Below are 11,333 nucleotides of genomic sequence, written 5' to 3'. Positions count from 1 at the left end.
TGGTATTTTGGGGGATTTTTGTGTGCTATATACTACGTAAAAGTCACTAAGTTTGTTAAACTTGCAAAATTTCGTCTTTTGGATTATTTTCGTGTGCTATACTCCATAAAAAACGCGAAGTTGATTAAACTTGCAAAATTTAGTCTTTTGGAAGATTTTCGGGTGCTATACTACATAAAAATCACAAAGTTCGTTAAACTTGCATACATTGGTATTTTGGAAGATATTCGTGTGCTATACTACATAAAGGTCACAAAGTTCGTTAAACTTGCAAAATTTTGTATTTTGGGATATTTTTGTGTGTTGTACTACAGAAACATCACAAAGTTTGTTAACTTGTATACATTGGTATTTTGGAAAGTTTTCATGTTCTATACTACATAAAAGTCACGAAGTTCGTTAAACTAGCATACATAGGTATTTTGGAAGATTTTCGTGTGCCATAAGACATAAAAGTACGAAGTTTGTTAAACTTTCAAAATTTTGTCTATTGGAAGATTTTCGTTTGCTCTACTACATAAAAGTCACGAAGTTTGTTTAACTTGCATACAATTGTATTGTGGAAGATTTTTGTGTGCTATACTACATAATAGTCATGAAGTTCGTTAAACTTGCAACATTAGCTATTTTGGGAGATTTTTGTGTGCTATACTACATAAACATCACGAAGTTTGTTAAACTTGTTTACATTGGAATTTTTGAAATTTTTCGTGTGCTAATCTAAATAAAAGTCACGAAGTTTGTTAAACTTGCAAAATTTAGTCTTTTGGAAGATTTTTGTGTGCTATACAACATAAAAGTCACGAAGTTCGTTAAACATGCATACATTGATATTTTGGAAGATTTTTGTGTGCTATATTACATAAAAGTCATAAAGTTCGTTAAACTTGCAAAATTTTGTATTTTGGGATATTTTCGTGTTTTGTACTACATAAACGTCATGAAGTTTGTTAAACTTGTATACATTTGTATTTTGGAAATTTTTTGTGTGCTATACTACATAAAAGTCACGAATTATGTTAAACTTGCAAAATTTAGTCTTTTGGAAGATTTTCGTGTGTTATACTACATAAAAAACACAAAGTTCGTTAAACTTGCAAAAAAAAATATTTTGGAGGATTTTCGTGTGCTATACTACATAAATGTCAAGAAGTTCGTAAACTTTAATACATTGGTATTTTGGAAAAATTTCGTGTTCTATACTACATATAAGTCACGAAGTTTGCCAAACTTGCAAAATTTAATCTTTTGGAAGATTTTCGTGTGCTATACTACATAAAAGTCACGAAGTTCGTTAAACTAGCATACATTGGTATTTTGGAAGATTTTTGTGTGCCATAATACATAGAAGTCACGAAGTTTGTTAAACTTGCAAAACTTTGTCTACTAGATGATTTTTGTATGCTATAGTACATTAAACTCACGATATTTGTTAAACTTGCAATATTTAGTCTTTTAGAAGATTTTCATGTGCTATACTAGATAAACATCATGAAGTTTGTTAAACTTGTATACATTGGTATTTTGGAAAATTTTCGTGTGCTATACTACATAAATGTCAAGAAGTTCGTTAACTTTAATACATTGGTATTTTGGAAAATTTTCGTGTTCTATACTACATATAAGTCACGAAGTTTGCCAAACTTGCAAAATTTAATCTTTTGGAAGATTTTCGTGTGCTATACTACATAAAAGTCACGAAGTTCGTTAAACTAGCATACATTGGTATTTTGGAAGATTTTTGTGTTCCATAATACATAGAAGTCACGAAGTTTGTTAAACTTGCAAAACTTTGTCTACTGGATGATTTTTGTATGCTATAGTACATTAAACTCACGATATTTGTTAAACTTGCAATATGTAGTCTTTTAGAAGATTTTCATGTGCTATACTAGATAAACATCATGAAGTTTGTTAAACTTGTATACATTGGTATTTTGGAAAATTTCCGAGTGCTATACTACATAAACATCACGAAGTTCACAAACTTGTATACATTGGTATTTTGGAAAAATTTCGTGTGCTATACTACATAAAAGTCACAAAATTTGTTAAACTTACAAAATTTAGTGTTTTGGCATATTTTCGTGTGCTATACTACATAAATGTCACGAAGTTCGTTAAACTTGCATACATTAGTATTTGGGAAGATTTTCGTGTGCTATACTACATAAAAGTCACAAATTTCTTTAAACATGCAAAATTTAGTCTTTTGGAAGATTTTTGTGTGTTATACTATATATAAGTCACGAAGTTCGTTAAACTTGCATACATTGGTCTTTTTGAAGATTTTCGTGTGCTATACTACATAAAAAACACGATGTTCGTTAAACTTGTAAAACTTGGTATTTTGGGGGATTTTTGTGTGCTATATACTACGTAAAAGTCACTAAGTTTGTTAAACTTGCAAAATTTTGTCTTTTGGATTATTTTCGTGTGCTATACTCCATAAAAAACGCGAAGTTGATTAAACTTGCAAAATTTAGTCTTTTGGAAGATTTTCGGGTGCTATAATACATTAAAATCACAAAGTTCGTTAAACTTGCATACATTGGTATTTTGGAAGATTTTCGTGTGCTATACTACATAAAGGTCACAAAGTTCGTTAAACTTGCAAAATTTTGTATTTTGGGATATTTTCGTGTGTTGTACTACAGAAACGTCACAAAGTTTGTTAACTTGTATACATTGGTATTTTGGAAAGATTTCGTGTTCTATACTACATAAAAGTCACGAAGTATGTTAAACTTGCAAAATTTAGTCTTATGGAATATTTTTGTGTGCTATACTACATAAAAGTCACGAAGTTTGTTAAACTAGCATACATAGGTATTTTGGAGATTTTCGTGTGCCATAAGACATAAAAGTACGAAGTTTGTTAAACTTTCAAAATTTTGTCTATTGGAAGATTTTCGTTTGCTCTACTACATAAAAGTCACGAAGTTTGTTAAACTTGCATACATTGGTATTGTGGAAGATTTTCGTGTGCTATACTACATAATAGTCATGAAGTTCGTTAAACTTGCAACATTAGCTATTTTGGGAGATTTTTGTGTGTTATACTACATAAACATCACGAAGTTTGTTAAACTTGTTTACATTGGTATTTTGGAAATTTTTTGTGCGCTAATCTAAATAAAAGTCGCGAAGTTTGTTAAACTTGCAAAATTTAGTCTTTTGGAAGATTTTTGTGTGCTATACAACATAAAAGTCACGAAGTTCGTTAAACATGTATACATTGATATTTTGGAAGATTTTCGTGTGCTATATTACATAAAAGTCATAAAGTTCGTTAAACTTGCAACATTTTGTATTTTGGGATATTTTCGTGTTTTGTACTACATAAACGTCATGAAGTTTGTTAAACTTGTATACATTTGTATTTTGGAAAGTTTTTGTGTGCTATACTACATAAAAGTCACGAATTATGTTAAACTTGCAAAATTTAGTCTTTTGGAAGATTTTCGTGTGTTATACTACATAAAAAACACGAAGTTCGTTAAACTTGCAAAAAAAATTATTTTGGAAGATTTTCGTGTGCTATACTACATAAATGTCACGAAGTTCGTAAACTTTAATACATTGGTATTTTTGAAAATTTTCGTGTTCTATACTACATATAAGTCACGAAGTTTGCTAAACTTGCAAAATTTAATCTTTTGGAAGATTTTCGTGTGCTATACTACATAAAAGTCACGAAGTTCGTTAAACTAGCATACATTGGTATTTTGGAAGATTTTTGTGTGCCATAATACATAGAAGTCACGAAGTTTGTTAAACTTGCAAAACTTTGTCTACTGGATGATTTTTGTATGCTATAGTACATTAAACTCACGATATTTGTTAAACTTGCAATATTTAGTCTTTTAGAAGATTTTCATGTGCTATACTAGATAAACATCATGAAGTTTGTTAAACTTGTATACATTGGTATTTTGGAAAATTTTCGTGTGCTATACTACATAAACGTCACGAAGTTCACAAACTTGTATACATTGGTATTTTGGAAAAATTTCGTGTGCTATACTACATAAAAGTCACAAAATTTGTTAAACTTGCAAAATTTAGTGTTTTGGAATATTTTCGTGTGCTATACTACATAAATGTCACGAAGTTCGTTAAACTTGCATACATTAGTATTTGGGAAGATTTTCGTGTGCTATACTACATAAAAGTCACGAATTTCTTTAAACATGCAAAATTTAGTCTTTTGGAAGATTTTTGTGTGTTATACTACATATAAGTCACGAAGTTCGTTAAACTTGCATACATTGGTCTTTTTGAAGATTTTCGTGTGCTATACTACATAAAAAACACGATGTTCGTTAAACTTGTAAAACTTGGTATTATGGGGGATTTTTGTGTGCTATATACTACGTAAAAGTCACTAAGTTTGTTAAACTTTCCAAATTTCGTCTTTTGGATTATTTTCGTGTGCTATACTCCATAAAAAACGCGAAGTTGATTAAACTTGCAAAATTTAGTCTTTTGGAAGATTTTCGGGTGCTATACTACATAAAAATCACAAAGTTCGTTTAACTTGCATACATTGGTATTTTTGAAGATATTCGTGTGCTATACTACATAAAGGTCACAAAGTTCGTTAAACTTGCAAAATTTTGTATTTCGGGATATTTTCGTGTGTTGTACTACAGAAACGTCACAAAGTTTGTTAACTTGTATACATTGGTATTTTGGAAAGTTTTCGTGTTCTATACTACATAAAAGTCACGAAGTTCGTTAAACTAGCATACATAGGTATTTTGGAAGATTTTCGTGTGCCATAAGACATAAAAGTACGAAGTTTGTTAAACTTTCAAAATTTTGTCTATTGGAAGATTTTCGTTTGCTCTACTACATAAAAGTCACGAAGTTTGTTAAACCTGCATACATTGGTATTGTGGAAGATTTTCGTGTGTTATACTACATAATAGTCATGAAGTTCGTTAAACTTTCAACATTAGCTATTTTGGGAGATTTTTATGTGCTATACTACATAAACATCACGAAGTTTGTTAAACTTGTTTACATTGGTATTTTTGAAATTTTTCGTGTGCTAATCTAAATAAAAGTCACAAACTTTGTTAAACTTGCAAAATTTAGTCTTTTGGAAGATTTTCGTGTGTTATACTGCATAAAAGTCACGAAGTTCATTAAACTAGCAAACATTGGTATTTTGGAAGATTCTCATGTGCCATAATACATAAAAGTCACGAAGTTTGTTAAATTTGAAAAAAAAATTCTACTGGAAGAATTTCGTGTGCTATACTACATAAAACTCACGAAGTTTGTTAAACTTGTATACATTGGTATTTTGGAAAGTGTTCGTGTACTATATACTACATAAAAGTCACGAAGAATGTTAAACTTGCAAAATTTGGTATTTTGGGAGATTTTTGTGTGCTATAGTACATAAACGTCATGAAGTTCGTTAAACTTGAATACATTGGTATTTTGGAAAATTTCCGTGTGCTACATTAAATTCACGAAGTTTGTTAAACTTGCAAAATTTAGTCTTTTGGAAGATTTTTGTGTGCTATACAACATAAAAGTCACGAAGTTCGTTAAACTTGCATACATTGGTATTTTGGAAGATTTTCGTGTGCTATATTACATAAAAGTCATAAAGTTTGTTAAATTTGCAAAATTTTGTATTTTGGGATATTTTCGTGTTTTGTACTACATAAACGTCACGAAGTTTGTTAAACTTGTATACATTGGTATTTTGGAAAGTTTTTGTAAGCTATACTACACAAAAGTCACGAAGTATGTTAAATTTGCAAAATTTAGTCTTTTGGAAGATTTTCGTGTGTTATACTACATAAAAAACACGAAGTTCGTTAAACTAGCAAAAAAAATTATTTTGGAAGATTTTCGTGTGCTATACTACATAAATGTCACGAAGTTCGTAAACTTTAATACATTGGTATTTTGGAAAATTTTCGTGTTCTATACTACATATAAGTCACGAAGTTTGCTAAACATGCAAAATTTAATCTTTTGGAAGATTTTCGCGTCCTATACTACATAAAAGTCACGAAGTTCGTTAAACTAGCATACATTGGTATTTTGGAAGATTTTTGTGTGCCATAATACATAGAAGTCACGAAGTTTGTTAAACTTGCAAAACTTTGTCTACTGGATGATTTTTGTATGCTATAGTACATTAAACTCACGATATTTGTTAAACTTGCAATTTCTAGTCTTTTAGAAGATTTTCATGTGCTATACTACATAAACATCATGAAGTTTGTTAAACTTGTATACATTGGTATTTTGGAAAATTTTCATGTGCTGTACTACATAAATGTCACGAAGTTCACAAACTTGTATACATTTGTATTTTGGAAAAATTTCGTGTGCTATACTACATAAAAGTCACAAAATTTGTTAAACTTACAAAATTTAGTGTTTTGGCATATTTTCGTGTGCTATACTACATAAATGTCACGAAGTTCGTTAAACTTGCATACATTAGTATTTGGGAAGATTTTCGTGTGCTATACTACATAAAAGTCACAAATTTCTTTAAACATGCAAAATTTAGTCTTTTGGAAGATTTTTGTGTGTTATACTATATATAAGTCACGAAGTTCGTTAAACTTGCATACATTGGTCTTTTTGAAGATTTTCGTGTGCTATACTACATAAAAAACACGATGTTCGTTAAACTTGTAAAACTTGGTATTTTGGGGGATTTTTGTGTGCTATATACTACGTAAAAGTCACTAAGTTTGTTAAACTTGCAAAATTTTGTCTTTTGGATTATTTTCGTGTGCTATACTCCATAAAAAACGCGAAGTTGATTAAACTTGCAAAATTTAGTCTTTTGGAAGATTTTCGGGTGCTATAATACATTAAAATCACAAAGTTCGTTAAACTTGCATACATTGGTATTTTGGAAGATTTTCGTGTGCTATACTACATAAAGGTCACAAAGTTCGTTAAACTTGCAAAATTTTGTATTTTGGGATATTTTCGTGTGTTGTACTACAGAAACGTCACAAAGTTTGTTAACTTGTATACATTGGTATTTTGGAAAGATTTCGTGTTCTATACTACATAAAAGTCACGAAGTATGTTAAACTTGCAAAATTTAGTCTTATGGAATATTTTTGTGTGCTATACTACATAAAAGTCACGAAGTTTGTTAAACTAGCATACATAGGTATTTTGGAGATTTTCGTGTGCCATAAGACATAAAAGTACGAAGTTTGTTAAACTTTCAAAATTTTGTCTATTGGAAGATTTTCGTTTGCTCTACTACATAAAAGTCACGAAGTTTGTTAAACTTGCATACATTGGTATTGTGGAAGATTTTCGTGTGCTATACTACATAATAGTCATGAAGTTCGTTAAACTTGCAACATTAGCTATTTTGGGAGATTTTTGTGTGTTATACTACATAAACATCACGAAGTTTGTTAAACTTGTTTACATTGGTATTTTGGAAATTTTTTGTGCGCTAATCTAAATAAAAGTCGCGAAGTTTGTTAAACTTGCAAAATTTAGTCTTTTGGAAGATTTTTGTGTGCTATACAACATAAAAGTCACGAAGTTCGTTAAACATGTATACATTGATATTTTGGAAGATTTTCGTGTGCTATATTACATAAAAGTCATAAAGTTCGTTAAACTTACAACATTTTGTATTTTGGGATATTTTCGTGTTTTGTACTACATAAACGTCATGAAGTTTGTTAAACTTGTATACATTTGTATTTTGGAAAGTTTTTGTGTGCTATACTACATAAAAGTCACGAATTATGTTAAACTTGCAAAATTTAGTCTTTTGGAAGATTTTCGTGTGTTATACTACATAAAAAACACGAAGTTCGTTAAACTTGCAAAAAAAATTATTTTGGAAGATTTTCGTGTGCTATACTACATAAATGTCACGAAGTTCGTAAACTTTAATACATTGGTATTTTTGAAAATTTTCGTGTTCTATACTACATATAAGTCACGAAGTTTGCTAAACTTGCAAAATTTAATCTTTTGGAAGATTTTCGTGTGCTATACTACATAAAAGTCACGAAGTTCGTTAAACTAGCATACATTGGTATTTTGGAAGATTTTTGTGTGCCATAATACATAGAAGTCACGAAGTTTGTTATGTTAGACGCTGGCCTATAGATCTAGAGGGGGGGGTGAATAGATCTCACTAAGTTTTTACAGATTTTTCTACAGACTCGAGCGAAAGCGGTTCTGAATCGACTTGCGTCTATTCTGGACCGCTATTGCAAAGGTCGTATGTGTTTCAAAACCAAAACGTAAGTGGAATTTGATGGTGAAGTAATATGATAGCTAACCAATACGTTTAACAACTGAAATCCAATTAACTTCTAGATTGACAACTTTGATTTGCAATGCAGTAAGATTGGATAAGCAAAAACACAAACACTTGGTGATACGTTCAAATTGATAGTGATTCAAGTTGTGGTGAATTGTGATGTTTGTGCAGAACTTTAATTCACAATTTTAACACTCGAATCGTTGATCAATTTTGCACTTATAACCAATTATGAACAGAAGGTAAAAGAGAAAGTAAAAGCGATAAGAACACGATATTTGTTTAGGCAGTTCGTCGATCGTCCTCGCTACGACTACGTCTGCCCCCAATTCCAAATTGAAATTGGGTAATCTTTCATTAATGTTGAAAGTAGTATATACAAAGAAGATAGCAAAGCGATAAACGATAAACCAATTATGTCGATCCTTTGAATCTTCTTCCCCCTTAATCTTGAGCAAGATCAAGGTTATCCAAGAGCTTCACTTCGATTCCCTTCTGCAGTGTCTTGATTCCTTGAACTCCCCGTTCCTCAATCGTTACACTCAGCCGAATCCTCAATGAACGCCTCTTGATAAAAACCCCCAAGAACCACCCGTCGTGGAGGACAAAACCCGCAGATTTTATTCACCAACAAACCCCACGAACCTTCACCCACTAGGAATCTTCAATTCCGTTCCATGGACGTTATCGAACTCATCACTAACCCGCAACGCAAGAATGATTATGTGTAATTGTGTTGGAGATGATGAAGAACGAAGATGAGAAGCGTTTGTGTATCTTTCAGTCGTTGGTGTTGATTGAATAATTACCCTTGCACAATATATATGATTGCATAACAGTTAGAACCAAGAAAAACTGATTTTTGAACTTTCTTGATCAGTTAGGTCGACCACTTGTAGTGCTTAGGTCGACCTAACAGAGCTTGCAGAATTTTTCTCCCAGTTAGGTCGACCTGTTGAAGGAGTAGGTCGACCAGAATCCTTTTCTGATGCATTCTGGGGACTTTTTCACAGATCAGGTCGACCTAGTTGCCATGTAGGTCGACCTAGCAGACTGATGTGAAGATTTCTTCATTTTGAGTCGACCTAAATGGTCTGTGAGTCGACCTAGCAGAGGTATATGGATTTTCCTTCATTTTAGGTCGACCTAGGTTGATAGTAGGTCGACCTAACTGCTGATTTTCTGCATTTTTCATGTCCAGCTTGTGTTGAGTCGACTTATATGCCAAGTGGATCACTTTGTGCTTGCTTTCATGAGTGATCAAATTTCTCCTTGTTATTTGAATGCTCATTTGAGTTTGCCATAAATCAAAAACATCTTTGAGTGTAATCTTGTATTCACAAACTCCCCCTTTTTGATGATGGCAAACCAATACTCAAGAGCTTTGGTAGTAAGTGGCAAGGACTCAAAAGACTCCCCCGTACATCCAGCATCTCTCTCAACAAAGCTCCCCCGTACACTCAGCAGCTATCTCCCCCTTTGTCAACATCAAAAAGAGAAAACAGGAGAAGAGTAACAAGAAAAATAAAGAATACCGGTAGTCATAGAGATAGATAACACATAAAAGGTGAAATCATGAGGGCTAATCATGTTTTAAAACAAGCCAACAACATACATAGTAGTTCAAGAGAATTATAAAAGAGAACATAGAGTGCTACATCATATTAATGTTTTTAACAACAGAACAAAACAACAGAAACTTAATGGCATGAAATGCAATGAAATGATGATATGATGAACGATATGTCCTAACGCCTGCCCCTTCTTCCTCTTCCTCTTTGAAATGTGTGAGGTCGATCTTCTTCAACCTGTTCCAACAAATCCAGCACCGACATGTTAAGAGTGTTGAAGCTTTGGCTGATGTTAGCATGACGATGCAATGCCGTTTCCTCAAACTGATTCTGCCTCAATATGGAGTTGGATGCAAACGTCTCAAAATCGTTCCTTTGTTCCTGAACCAAGCCGTACAGAGATTGGTATTGCCGTTGTTGTTCCTCATATCTATCTTGTTGAAGCTGCTGCATGGTTTGAAATTGAAGCTGTTGAGTTTCAAAGTTCTGCTGTTGTTGAAGTTGCATAGCTTCAAGCATAGATATTATGTTGGATTGATCAGGAGGAGGTGGAGCAGTGTATCCCCAAGGGATATCCTCTTGTTGTGGCGGAACATATCTCCAATTTGCATCTGTGTCATGAGCTGCGTCTTCCATGGTATGATCCTCCTCATTTGCTATTTCTTGATCGTTTCCCTCTTCCTCATTTCCTACATTGTTTCCAAACTCCGTAGGATCGTCATAGTTGTAGATAACCTTCCCTGTTCCTTTTTGAATGAGATAATAAGTCTTCCTCACAGGATTCCAATGATATCCCATAAGAGTCAAGGTGGTTTGTGAGAATTCCTGGGATTGATGTACGCGAGTGTAGTGTAAGTGATCAAGTCGCATACCAAAGTGATTGACAATTGTTTGAATGATTGAACCATAACATAGGGCTGTAGTTTTCTGTTTGACTTCATGAAACTTAGCAGCAAGGAAGTGAGGCCAGTGTAAACGCGTTCTGTTTTGCAGCAGATACATGAGCACCACTTCATTTCTTTCAATTCTTGAATATCCTCCAGCCCTTGGTCTAATGATTCTTGAGATTACCCAGTTCAAGAGTCTAGGATCTCGCTTCAAATGACCAGCTGTTATTGTTTCATTTGGTCTATCAAATACGGAAGAATCTTTGAGGATTGACTTCATGTAGGCCTCATGATCATAGTTTCCCGGTACATCCCCGTCTACCATACGGAGTTCATCACCTACGATTGTCAGACCAAAAATACTAATCCAGACCCGTTTGTCAACAACATGCGATCTAGATCCCATTTTGAAACGGAAGTTACAACCGTCTCCTTTTGTAAATCCTGCATAGAAAGCCCTAACGGTATCCTCACAGTACGGGGTATCACATTGCAATAAGGGATGAATATTTTGATGTTCAATTAACGCAGCGACATCAGGGATATTCATGTTTTCGACAAGATTTGGATCATAAGTGTATT

This window comes from Vicia villosa, linkage group LG4, assembly GCF_029867415.1.
Source record: "Vicia villosa cultivar HV-30 ecotype Madison, WI linkage group LG4, Vvil1.0, whole genome shotgun sequence".
NCBI classification, from domain to species: domain Eukaryota; kingdom Viridiplantae; phylum Streptophyta; class Magnoliopsida; order Fabales; family Fabaceae; genus Vicia; species Vicia villosa.
This window is presented reverse-complemented; position numbering follows the sequence as displayed.